Source organism: Triticum urartu, chromosome 1A (assembly GCF_056163025.1).
Source record: "Triticum urartu cultivar PI428250 chromosome 1A, HENAU_Tu73, whole genome shotgun sequence".
NCBI lineage: Eukaryota > Viridiplantae > Streptophyta > Magnoliopsida > Poales > Poaceae > Triticum > Triticum urartu.
This window is the reverse complement of record NC_141873.1, coordinates 30,582,294-30,595,500: the sequence shown is the minus strand read 5'-3', so window position 1 is coordinate 30,595,500 and position 13,207 is coordinate 30,582,294.

Genomic DNA, 13,207 nt, shown 5'->3' with positions numbered 1-13,207 from the left:
TTACGGCACCACAGTACCACATAGAATTTTGGCAATACTACAGCTATAAACAAAGTGATACTAGATCATGATGTCTGGCAGCCTATCAGCATGATTCGGTCGTAGTTTAAAGTATCAGAGTACACGATTCATGGTTTTCTTGCGAGGACTAGCAAAGGATTGGATAGCAAGCAAGAAACAAATGGAAGTCACTTTCATCTCTAACCTCCTCTCTCTCTTGAATAAAGATGTCATCGTGTTCAATTACACTATGAGTAAATTACACAAAACTTTAATATTGATGGTTGATGTAACAAATAGTCAAAACAATAAATTTGAGTAATCTCTCACAACAAACACAAGAAAACCATGATTGATTGTGTGTCGCCTGCTCACTTCCTCCGCGTACGCACTTAGCAGTGACACAACACAGCACACACGACGCATTTGCATCTAGCAGTCAAGTGGCAACGGCGGCGTGCGTAAATCAACCATCCTCTGATTGTTCTTTGTGAATGTTCTATTTATTTTTCTTAATCTTCATTTCTCCAAATTGTTAGTCGAGAATAGAGGATTATATTCATTGTTTACTTTTGTTTTTATTAATCTATTGTATTATCCAGTCAAATATGACCGTAATTTTCATTGGCTCGTTATAAAACTTGTGAAGAAGTGGAAGAAAAACAAGATGTATTTTATGCATCTAAATTTCTGGATTATGACCGTTATTTGGTAATAGCATTATGACCATTTAAATTTCTAAGACTGTCCACCATGCTACCACACTATCTAACATAATTCATCTTGTTCTTGCAGTGTAACTAAATTATTGGAGACACAATTGCCACAAATAATACTTTACAGTTTCATTGTTATTATTATGAACTTTTTTATGTCTTAAATCGTTGTACAACAAAAAAAAACAATTTGACTCCACATTCCCATGTCGGAAATCCTGGCTCTGCCACTATGGCTCACCCAGAGCGAGATGTGACACTAGCTCTACTGAATAAAGACACACCCGTGGCTAGTCATATAGCTACCATTGATCCATATGGATACCAAATAGTGTGATGGTTCATGAACAATGAACAAAAGTAAGGGAGCACAACTAATGGAGAAATCTATGGTGAAGTAATGGCGCAACTGAACACAACAAAATAAATTATGTAATTGCATGCATCAGTTTTATTGATGTTGGTTGAGGGTTTATGAAATATAATAGCAAACTAGATAAAAGAGTAATGCCCATGTGCGAGAACTGGGCTTATATGCATGGTCATGTGAAATATACTTTTCGATAAAGGGAATATATTAATATCGCGAAGATACCAATTACACCCGGCCTCTGCACCAACAAAATGTCAAAAAGACATAAAGGATGCACACAACCAAGAAGAAAATAAAAAAGAGAGAAAAAGAAAACAAAGACCCCCATCACGGTGATGAAAAACTCGCAACAACAGCACTCTAACCACCATCGAAGACAACACCTGGACTACAAAAGTGATTCTTCAAAAGCAACGCCTCCAAGAAGGAAACAATGCACAAACGTTGTCGTCGCCCGATCGAAGAACCTGGGTTTTCACCCCGGTGAAAGTCCAAGTTTCCAAAACAATCCCTTCAAGAAGGTCATTGCCAAGTACAAGCAACGAAGGCCAGACTTTGGGTTTTCACCCTAGAAACCGCGACTTGGTACTCGAGGAGCACCACCAAAAATACAGTCTGCCTGTGCTGCCACCTCCTCTTGCCAAGGCTGGTGTTGCAAGTCATCAAACACCCGACACACAGGAAGAACCTGTGCCGCATAGTCTTCATCGCAACCAATACACATCTCCGCCATTATAAACCTTTGATCATAACCACATGACTTTCTCCACCTCTATCAATTTCTTGGAAATCTATATTTAGACATGTCCCATGACATCGACCAAAAGGCGAAGCTTCGCTCCACGCCCTCATGAAACCTCACTGGCTGAAGGCGAGGGTGCACACGACCAGATCAATTCCAATCTAGATATCGAGTGGCGTAAGGCACATCGTCGGAGATCTCCGATAGGAACACCGGAACTCATCAACAGGCAGATCGAGGAGGCTGACTTCAAGCAGATTTGCTACTTGGTGCAAGAAGATGAGCAAGGCCAATCCACCTTTAATCCCAAGCCAGCGGCCCCCACACCACCAACTTACTGCCGGGGAGAAGACGAGGCCGCCATTGGTCTTCTGGCGTTGAATAGATAGAACAATCTAGTGTCGCACCAGATCAGGCCCAGCGCCTCCGCCTCCCAGCGCCTCTGCCCCGCGCTTGACGCAAACAACAACATCCGGACCGCGACCCGCGGGCCCAGATTGAACCTAGGAAGGGTCCGCGTTGCCGACGCCCGCACGCCACGGATCAGCACGTCGGAGAGCCACCTAGTCGCTCGACAAAGGCCAGCTTCGTCGCCTCGTCTTCTCGCCCGTTGATCTTCCCGCGTGCACACCCTACGCCATGTTCCTCCGCCCCGAGACATAGCAGATGTGCGCCTCCTCTGCCCTCCGCCGTTCGGCGAGACGGGCACCGCCACCGCAGCCGGCGCCGCCGGCGGCAGCGGCCAGGGGAATCGAGATGGGGAACGGTTGACTAGGGTTGCGGGGGGCCTTCGGAGTCGCTCGAGCGGGAGCGACCCGGGGGGCGATTCAGGTGAAATATGCTGCTTCAACATTTTAACTCCATCCACTCCCCATGACCCCTTAATCCTTATGATCTATTCCTGCCTATTTATAGGTTCTTCACACCTTCTAAAGCGTTGCATTCTACCTATCCTTCTCTCCTTTCTTCTTCAAATTGCTTCACATGGTAGTTCAACTTGAGACATCTTCTCGTGATATATACTTTCCACATTTTCTTGTGATATATACTCTCCTCCTTTACCACTAAATTTATCCCCGCTCACCTTCGGATCCATATCTACTTCCCTCATGTGACTCAAGCCTATCTACTACTTGCCTCATCTAATCCCCTTCTTGAATCACGATATAAGTGGGAGGGGAGAAAGAAAACAAGGATGGATGGTGATAGAACATTCCCATTGAGTTGGCCACAAGGCATTGCACACCCTGCTCAACAATCTTGGGTCTGCTCTTGGAGGAGTGCAACCTGAAGGAGTGAATCAGGGGATCGGGGGCCTTGAGAATGAGATTTTGTTTCTCCACAAGGGGAAACATTTCAAGCCACTAGACATGGGAGGCATAGGGAAAGGAAGAGTAACTTGAAATGGCAGATCTTCTACAGGCCCCTTTTATGTCTCTTCACATTCTCCTGCATTAACTACTAGAGTCCTAAAACCGTTTGCTAGCTTCTTGGAGTTTCTACGGCATTCTTCTTCTTCACTCCAGCATGCTATTCTTCTAAATGTAAACAATCCATAGCATTTGGGAACACAGACGAGGGAGCTTGTCTATGGTCAACGTATGATTGGATTCCAGATCATCTCGGAACACATGTATGTGCACACACCATAGGTTTCATTCTCTCATTGGTAGACAAAAAATCTCCCTCGTCCTTGGTCGGAAATACAAGTAGGAAAAATCATTGCCTTCGTCTTCAAAGAGGATTGCACTCAAAATGCTGCAATAGCCATCTTGGCCTGGGGTTACTAACAGCGCCTTCAAGTCTGGTTACATCATCACACGATCAAGTCAGCAGTAACGTCCATCGTTACTATGACGTTGTTACTACATGGCCATGCGGCTGCCGTATTCCCTTGACTTGTTACTCCTACATAAGCCGAAGCCAAGATAGCCTCTAGACAAAACTTACAAGCTCGCAAGATGCACGCTGTAACCACATTGTTCATACAAGAAAACATCATGCAGAAGTACGAGCTACGACTACGACTAGAACAGGTGGCCTGAACATGGGTCGAAGCTCCTACTTGTGCTTCCCATACCTAGATTATCCACATGCGCATTGCATTCACAAAACTCCCAAATCATGAGCATTGCCGCGAAATCCCCCTGACAGCTCAACTTTGTGTTTTTCCAAATAAAAATTATGTTCATCATTCTCAGATATTATTTTAGCAATACAAAGTGGATCTCCCTTGAGCAGGAAAAAATTCTTGTGGAAGAGTGAAAATGAATTTCCTGATAACAGAAAAAAAGGAAGGAATGCTAGGATAGTAAGGCATTCATTACTCATGAGCTTGGCCAGATATGTACACAGGTACATGTAAGAAGGGGAATGGGGCTACAAAAGGATAGTCAACTGGAGCCTGGAGGGCGTGATTAAGCACGATAATGTTCCCGTTTCTGAATAGCACTTTCTTCGTCGTCCCGCAGCTCAGCAACACAAAGAACGCCAGCGATCTCACTAGTCTCATAGGTTAGGAAGGCGATGCAATATAAGTCCAACCATTAAAGCAGGAAGGTACAAAAGGCTACCATGGAACATTCTTCTTGCAGACTTGTGAGTAGGATCCAGTACAAATGATAAGGCTCCAATGGCAAGGCCCGTCGTTAGAAGAGATGCTTCAAAACTGAACCATCCAGATGTTAGACCCCCTACAGATTAACCGTTTGTTAGTTCGAGTAACATCTCAAGTTTGACCAAGTTTTTTTTGTTACAAGTAGAAGCAAATGGAAATTATTAGAGAACCTATATGATCATTGGTACTTACAATTATACCCAATATGCATGATTACATATCCCAAGTTTGACCAATTTTATTACAAGTAATGGAAATTAGAGAACCAATATGCATGATTACTACTTACAGTTGTATGCAAGTAACCCCAATGGCAGCATGTAGAGGCAATTCCTGAGTGATACCCATGCAGTTCTTGTACCTTTTTTTGCCGAACTATATGCAAACCACGGCGAGCAGTCGTGCAGTTGATGTGAAAACAGAATGCAACCAAGGAGGCAGGTGAACTATTTGTTTTTTTACGTTGCTCATAGATAGGATGAACTAATACCATACTAGATAAAATAGTACTATGTCCATGTGCGAGAACTGGGTTTGTATGCATGATCATGTGAAATATATTGCTTCAACATTTAAACTCCACCCACTCCCTCACCAAAAAAAACTCCACCCTATCCCCATGACCCTCCTTATCCTCTGGTCCAGCCTATATAGCTTCTTCACACCTTCTGGAGCATTGAATTCTGCCTAGTCTTCTCTCATTTCTTCTTCCAGTTGCTTCACATAGTAGTTCAAGTTGAGACACCTTCTCATAATATATACTTTCCACATCTGATATATACTTTCCACATCTGATATACACTTTCCTCCTTTACCATTAAATTTATCCCCACTCACCTTCAGATCGATCTCTTCTTCCCTCATGTGACTCAAGCCTATCTACTACTTGCCTTCTCTAATCCCCTTCTTGAATCACGATATAAGTGGGATGGGAGAAATAAAACAAGAACGGACGGTGAGGGAGCATGCCCATTAATTGAGTTAGCCACAAGGAATTGCACACCCTCCTCAACTGTCTGGGGTCTGCTCTTGGAGGAGGGCAACCTGAAGGAGTGAATCAGGGGATCAAGGGCCTCGAGAATGAGATTTCTTTTTCAGAAGGGGAATATCCATTTCAAGCCACTAGACATGGGGGGCATAGGGAAAGGAAGAGTAGTTTGAAATGGCAGATCTTTGACAAATTCCTTGTATGTCTCTTCACATTGTCCTACATCAACTAGTAGAGTCTTAAAAATAGTCTACTAGCTTCTTGGAGTTTCTACACGCTTTTTTTGTACATCACCATGTTCTTCTTCTAAATCTAAACAATCCGTAACATTTAGGAACACAGATGAGGGAGCTTGTCTATGGCCAATGTATTCTTGGACTGCAAACCATCTTCAAACACATGTATGTGCACACCATAGGTTTCATTGTCTCATTGGTAGACAATCTCCGTCATCCTTGACTAGAAAAAATCATTACCTCAGTGTTTAAAGAGCATTGCACTCAAAATGCTGCAATAGCAATCTTGGCTCACAGCTGCACTATCGTGGGAAATCAAAACCCACTTTCAAACTAGACCGGAATCATCCACCACGTGGCAGCAAATTGCGCCATCAACGGGTAATCCACACACGTCACACATGGTAATCGAGGCGTAGCGCGGCATTCCACATGTCCCGTCCAGTCGACTGTAGCGGCAATGCGTGTTGTATTCCCTCTACATAAGACGAACCCAAGATAGAATCTGGACAAGACTTACAAAAGATCACGAGATACACATTGTAACCACATTGTTCATACGAGGGAAAACATCCAACAATAGTGTGTTGCCACTAGAACAGGTGGCCCTTACTTGGGTAAAAGTGTTAAACCTATGTGTGCATCCCATACCTAGATTATTCACATGCGCATTGCATTCAAAATATTCCCAAATCATGAGTACTGCCGCGAAATCCCCACGACAACTCAATTTTATGTTCTTTCCAAATAAAAGTTCTGTTCACCATTCTCAGATTTTATTTTAACAATACAAAGAGGATTTCCCTTGAGCGGGGAAAATTCTTGTCAAGAGCGAAAAAGAATTTCCTGATAACAGAAAAAAAGGAATGCTAGGATTAGTAAGGCATTCATAACTCATGAGCTTGTGGAGATATGTACACAGGTACGGGTCAATAGCTCCTGTGCGACGTTTTTCATGCGAATTGGAAGGAGTGCGACGTTGTTCGAGCAAATGGTTGTGGTGCGACAATTTTGAGCAGGCAAATAGCCCACGCATGACATGGCTGTTAAATGTGGTTAAATTGGTCGTCAACCAAGCCCGTCCGTTTATGTTAGGACATGTGGGTCCAACTTAATTGTTCCTCAAAACAGCTGACCGTGCCCTACCGCCCGACCATGCCGGGCCCGCCACTCTGCCCCCCTTCTTCTCCGGTGGCAGCGGATCTTGCGTTCTCAGTGGCGGCGGTGGAGCCCTCGTTCTCAACGGCAGCGGAGCCTTCGTCCTCAGAAAATGGTGAGTGAATTCAAACCCTAGTCGCCCTCCCGTTCCTCTCTCCAGCCCGTAGATCTCAGCTCGTTTCCTCTGTTTTCGCTTGTGGAATCGATAGGTTGTGAGGGGAGCGCGTGGGCATACTGAGATGGAGCCGTCAGATTCAACTTCGAATAGGTAATGTGCCTCTCTCCGATCCAATTTTGCATGCAATTAGGGGGTGGCCTCGTCTGCTTTTTCTCACGGGCTCACACTGTCTGCCACTGACAGAGGGGATGCTGCCGCTCGGACCTTCAAATTGACAGTCAATTTCTTTCCATCAAAGGCAAAATTAGTTGATGGTAGCATACAGAACATTGAGAGAGACACTATTGTTAAATGGGAGGTTGAGTTTACAGAGATTGATCCACAAGTTCTACAGAACATGGGAGAGACGGCAGTGAAGAAATGGGTGGAAAAAATTGGCGAGAATATTGTTTGGGGTCTAGAGCAAGAAGTATCACTGTTGCGGTTTGATGATTGGAAAGGAGAGTATGTGAGAATAGAAGATGGTGAACAGATTGTTGAAGAAATCGATCGGCAAAACGGCTGGACAAGCAAACGGGCTAATTTTTTTGCTGAGCTCGTTGATCTGAACATTTTTTCGAAGGTTGGATATGTACCATCACAATTGGCTGCGCAGATGGTAGATGATGATTGGGCTAGTCAGAGGCCATTGATTCCCATGTGTACTGAACTTACAGTAATACCCGAAGAGGGATAGGTGACTGGAACTGAAACTGAAACCGAAACTGCAGCAACTATTGATTGGAATGTAGTTGAATTAGATGAGCCTACTGATCTGGTCATTGCACCAATGCCTGACATTGAGATGGCCAAACTTTTTGGCATTCCAGTCGATGACAGAGATAAGCAAGAGAGGGGTGAATCTACTTTGCCTGCTAATGCTGATGAAGAAGTAGATGGACAATTGATGGAACAAGCTGCAGATGAGGTAGATGATGCACATGATGATGAGCTGGTGCATGTGTATGACAAAGAAAACCCTGTCATTGAAGTAGGCAAGTTGTTCCCAAGCATGAAGGAGTTCAGGATGTGTTTCAAGACTTATGCAGTGAAACATGAGTTTGATACCAAGACTATTTGGACTGACAGAAAGAAGTTTTATGCGAGGTGCAGAGGATTTGATGGTAGTGTGAAACCTTGCAAGTGGTACATATCTGCTAGACTGCAACCTGATGGAAGTACTGTCAGGGTTAACCAAATCCCCAATCAACATACTTGTATTACAAGTTCACAGAGAGTATCAACCATGACATCACAACTTTAGGTTGCAGAAAAGATCACCCCAATTTTAGCCAAAACACCAAACACTACTGCCAAGAAACTCAAAGTAGACTTGGAAAAGATGTACCCCATTAAACTGAAATATACCACAGTGTGGAAGGCAAAACAAAGGGCAATGAAAAATTCATATGGTGATTGGGCAAATACATTTAGGATGCTTTACAACTTCAAAGCAGAAGTGGAAAAGAGGTCACCTGGCAGTGTTGTGGAGATAGATACAGAGGTATCAGCCGAAGGTGAAGTCAAGTTCTCCAAGTTTTTTATGGCTTTGAAGCCTTGCATCGATGGGTTCAAAGCAGAATGTCGTCCATATTTGAGCATAGACTCATCATTTTTGACAGGCAAGTGGAATGGTCAGTTGGCAGCATGCAATGCTCTAGATGGACATAACTAGATGTTTCCTATTGCTGTTGGCTTGTTTCAGTCAGAAACAGAGGCTTCATGGACATGGTTCATGATCCAGTTGAAAAGATGCCTAGGGCCAGTGTCACCTTTGATTATACACACAGATGCATGTAAGGGGCTTGAAAATTCAGTGAAAATGTTTTCCCACATGCTGAGCAGAGGGAGTGCTTCGGTCATTTGTGGATGAATTTGATCAAAAAATTTAGAGGAGAAGAATTTGGGCGCATGTGGCCAGCAGCAAGATCTTACAGTAGACAGACACACAAATATCATCTTGATAAGATAATGGCAGCATGTGATGAGTTTGGTCCATGGCTGAACACCTACCATTCTTTGTTATGGTACATGTCAGCATTCAACACTGCCATCAAGTGTGACCACATCAACAATAATTTGGCAGAGAGTTTCAACAAGAAGGTGAAGGATTTAAAAGATTTGCCTGTGCATGACATGGTTGACCAAATCAGTATCATGCTCATGCGGTTGTGGGAATTGAGAAGAAGGATAGGTGATTGTCTGCAAGGTGATAAGCTTCCAGCAGTGGTACAACAGGTGGTCAATAGGAGCAGATATCTTTCACATTTGTTTGTTGGAAAATCTTCACCTTGGGGTGCTGAAGTTAGAGATAACAAAACTGGAAGGAGACATATTGTTAACACTGAATTGCATGATTGCACTTGCCTCGAGTGGCAACACACTGGTAAACCATGTGAGCATGCCATTCTCTTCTTAGCATCCCAACTGAAGATAAACATGCACCCATATTTGCATGAATATTATTCGGTAGCAAGATTCAAAGCTGCATATGCTACTCCAATTCTAGCACTTACAGATCAGTCTCAGTGGCCTGAAGTGGACATTGAATTTTCCATGTGTCCTCCCTTGACGAAAAGAAAGGCTGGCAGGCCTAAATAGAGTAGATTCAAGTCATGGTTTGAGAAAGGTTGGAGTAGTAAGAAGGGAAAGAAAGATGGAAAGCCAAAAAGGGCCCAAAAAGGTAACAAAAACAGATGCAAGTTGTGCCAGGAACTTGGGCACAGAGTGGGATATGTCAAATGTCGTTACACTCCTGATAAGCCAAAGTATGTTCTTGTTTATTTGTCTGTGTTTTGATTTGGTGCTTTTCTCCAATTACTATATCTATAACATTTTCCCAATGGCCAGGAGGAAGCGAGCAAGTCAGCCCCTTGTTGTTGAACAGTGTTGGCCAACAAAAAAAGCAAGAGTCAATGGCGATAGAAAGAAGAGAAGTGTGCCTAAGCCTGAGCAGACTGAAGAAAATCCTGCTGCAGTCAACATTCAGACTGAAGAAACTGCTCTCGAGGTTGAAACTGAACCTGAGCGTGTCGAGGTTCAGACTGAAGAAACCAATGCTGAGGTACACATCGAAGAAACTGAAACTGCTGTCAACATTGAGACTGGAGACACTGATCACGAGGGTGTTGGCGAGGTGTTGAAAAGACCAGTGAAGAAAACCAAGATGATTAGTGAACTTGTGTGTGTAGTAGAACAAAAAACAAGAAGTGGTAAGGCAAAATAAGGGCACGCGACGTGGTAGGAAGAGGTAGAACAGAGAACAGTTTGAAACTTTGGGGCATGTTATAATTTTTGTAACTTGGTACGTACTGGTAGTCACTATGTATCCCCGTATTTCTATTCGAACTTGTTTGTTGGTACCTTGTCTAAACTAGTCAAATAAAATTTAAATTTAAATTCAAATTTGGGTTCAAATTTGAATTAGGGATGGGTATTGATGTTTTAATGCTATCTAAAGTACCTCAACTGAAATATGTTTGCTTGCTGATCATTCCGAGCCCTTTTGGTAAGTTGAACTCATAGTCATGAAAAGTGTGTCTCAAATGACATCCAAAGGTATGGTAAACGGCCTCATATTTAAGCAAGTTTTTTTGGCACCTTGTCTAAACCAGCCAAATAATTTTTCTACACATCTATTCTACCTATATACTGTAAATCTAAAGTCTCACTATTTATTGAATTAATTTTCTATTATTATTATTTTTGAAAAAACAAGATTTAATAGAAAATTATATATAAAACAAGTTTAAAACATGAAAATGAGAAAAGTAAGTTAAGATCTTTCTTAGTCAATCCAAAATGAAGTTTTGATGAGGTTTTCACACTTTTCATTTTCAAAACCCCACCTACTCTCGGGTGCCCACTACTCTCTCCCTTGAACTCCATACTACATTGTTCGAGGAATGACAATTTTGTGAAGGATTTTTCGTAAAAATGTATGTAAACCATATTATGTGCTCAAGTTTTATATTTTTTGATTTTTTTTTGAATTAGTTATGCTCAACCCTAATCAGTCAAAACCCCTCAAAACCCCGCACACTACCGGGTCATCGATCGTTGTGCGTGGACGGTTGAGATCAGGCGCTAGGGTTAGCTACAGTGTGCATCGATCCGCATGAGACGCGCTGATTGGTTGAATCAGTGTGCATCGATCCGCATGAGACGCGCTGATTGGTTGAATCGGTGGGGTTTGGATCAGGCTCTCTCGTTGGGGCATCAGGACCGTTCATTTGAATCCAACGACAAGAGTTGACGCAGTGCATGGACCAAGCCTACGCAGTGCCCTTTACATCGTTGCATGCGTGCCCGTGCCTACCCGCAGCATGCATGCCCACCCGCAGAACTGCGCCAGTGCGTTGCATGCATGCCCTCGACGTAGCCCTGGTCCGCCACCCCCATCGACGCAGTAAGCTGTCGCATGCCTACCATTATAACCGATGCATAGTCGCATCAAAGCATGCACCCGGCCACAATGCAGCAGCCCGATGAAGACAACCAAAAAGCCAACACAGCATGGCGTGATGTACATGGCGTTCTCCTCTTTGAGGACGCAATACACTGGCATGGGGTATCGATGTGGGTATCGATGCAGTTCAAACGGCGTGCTGCCCGTTACAAGATGGGCAAATGAAGGCGTCCATTATTGTCACGTCTCCCATCGACCGAACGTTGCCCTCTAGTCAGGCCCTAGCAAGATGTGCAAATTAATGGGATACAACATGAATGCACGGGCGGCGCACGCAGAGAACCCGGGGCAGGCGTGTCCCCTTGACCCATGACGGCACAGACGCGTGCGTGAGCCCGTCCCCCTTGACCCACGACCGGTGGCACAGAAGGATCGCAGCCCATTTCCCACGCTTGTGTACACACTTTCATGGGGCGCCACCAAACGCCGCCCGCCCACTAATTCTACGGGTGAAACCACGTCGCACTTGGGCTATTTAAGTCGGGCACTATAGTCTTCCTCTTCCTCACCCCCTCATCCACACCCCATCCTCTGCCTCCTCTGCCCTCCTTCTTCCTTCTTCTCCATAAAACCAGATCGAGCCCTCGAGCCACCCCGCCACCATGCAGTACAACGCCCCCACCTACCACTTCCCCATAACCGTGCCGGAAAGGCTCTACCCGGCCGGAGTGTATGTAGAGAGAACCCTTAGGGTTTGGGCGATCTCGAGGTGGAGGGGCGCAAGGGAGTTAACGGAGTTCTTCCTTGCGGCCGGCTTCCGCCACCTCCCCCGCGGCTCTCCTCGGATGTACCATCTTGAGGAGGTCGACCACAACGGCGTTGTGGTTGGGCTCCTCGCCACATTCACTAACCCTTTCGATGCTTTCCATCTCCTCGAGCGAGCGTACTGGGTTGGTTGTGAGTTCATAGCTTTCACAACCTACAATATCTTCACCGACTTCAATGCCATCTTCCCCAACAACGGCGTTATGCACACGCTCCCGTACCCCATCAACAACGTGGAGGAGTGAAGGGTGGCGCCCGGAGGAGCGAGGTGGCCCCGGAGGAGGAGGAGAAGAAGAACCCGAAGAACCCGCGTTTGGTGCCCCCCTATCTATCTAGATCTATCGTATTAGTTTTTTTAAGTTGTAATCGTTATGCTACTATTATTAAGTTTTATTAGTACTTTAAGTTGTAAGGCTATCATGGAGTTGTAAGGCTATCGTGGAACTATGGGTTGCAATCGTTATGCTACTATATATATTGTGTGTTTCATGCTATTATTTGTGGATTGCTATTGTTTGTTTTTGCTTATTATTCGTGTATTGCTATGGGTTGCTATGGGCCCGGGTTTCTACACCCCAATCACCACACCCAAACCATGGACATGCAACTAGGAGCCCCATGCAAACCCACAATGGACATGGGTGCAACTAGGAAATGCAAACTAATTTACTTCGGGCACTTCATGCAAGCATGCAACTCATTTAGTTCATGGAACCGTAGACATGCATAAAAACAATTAACATTTAGTTTTAGTGCATCAAAAAGTGATCCATCACAAAATTTAGTGCAAGAAAAAGGCCAAAATAAAAGGACAAGTAACATTTCATTGGGCCCCATTTTATTTGTCGAAGTTAGAGGTGGGCTGGTGCCCCTACGCGGGTGGGCTGGTCTTGGGCATGGTTATTTTCTCAGGGCCCATTTTCTCACGGCCCAACATCTATTCGGCAGCCCAGTTTTGTTTTTTTACTAGAAACTGAATTTGGGTGT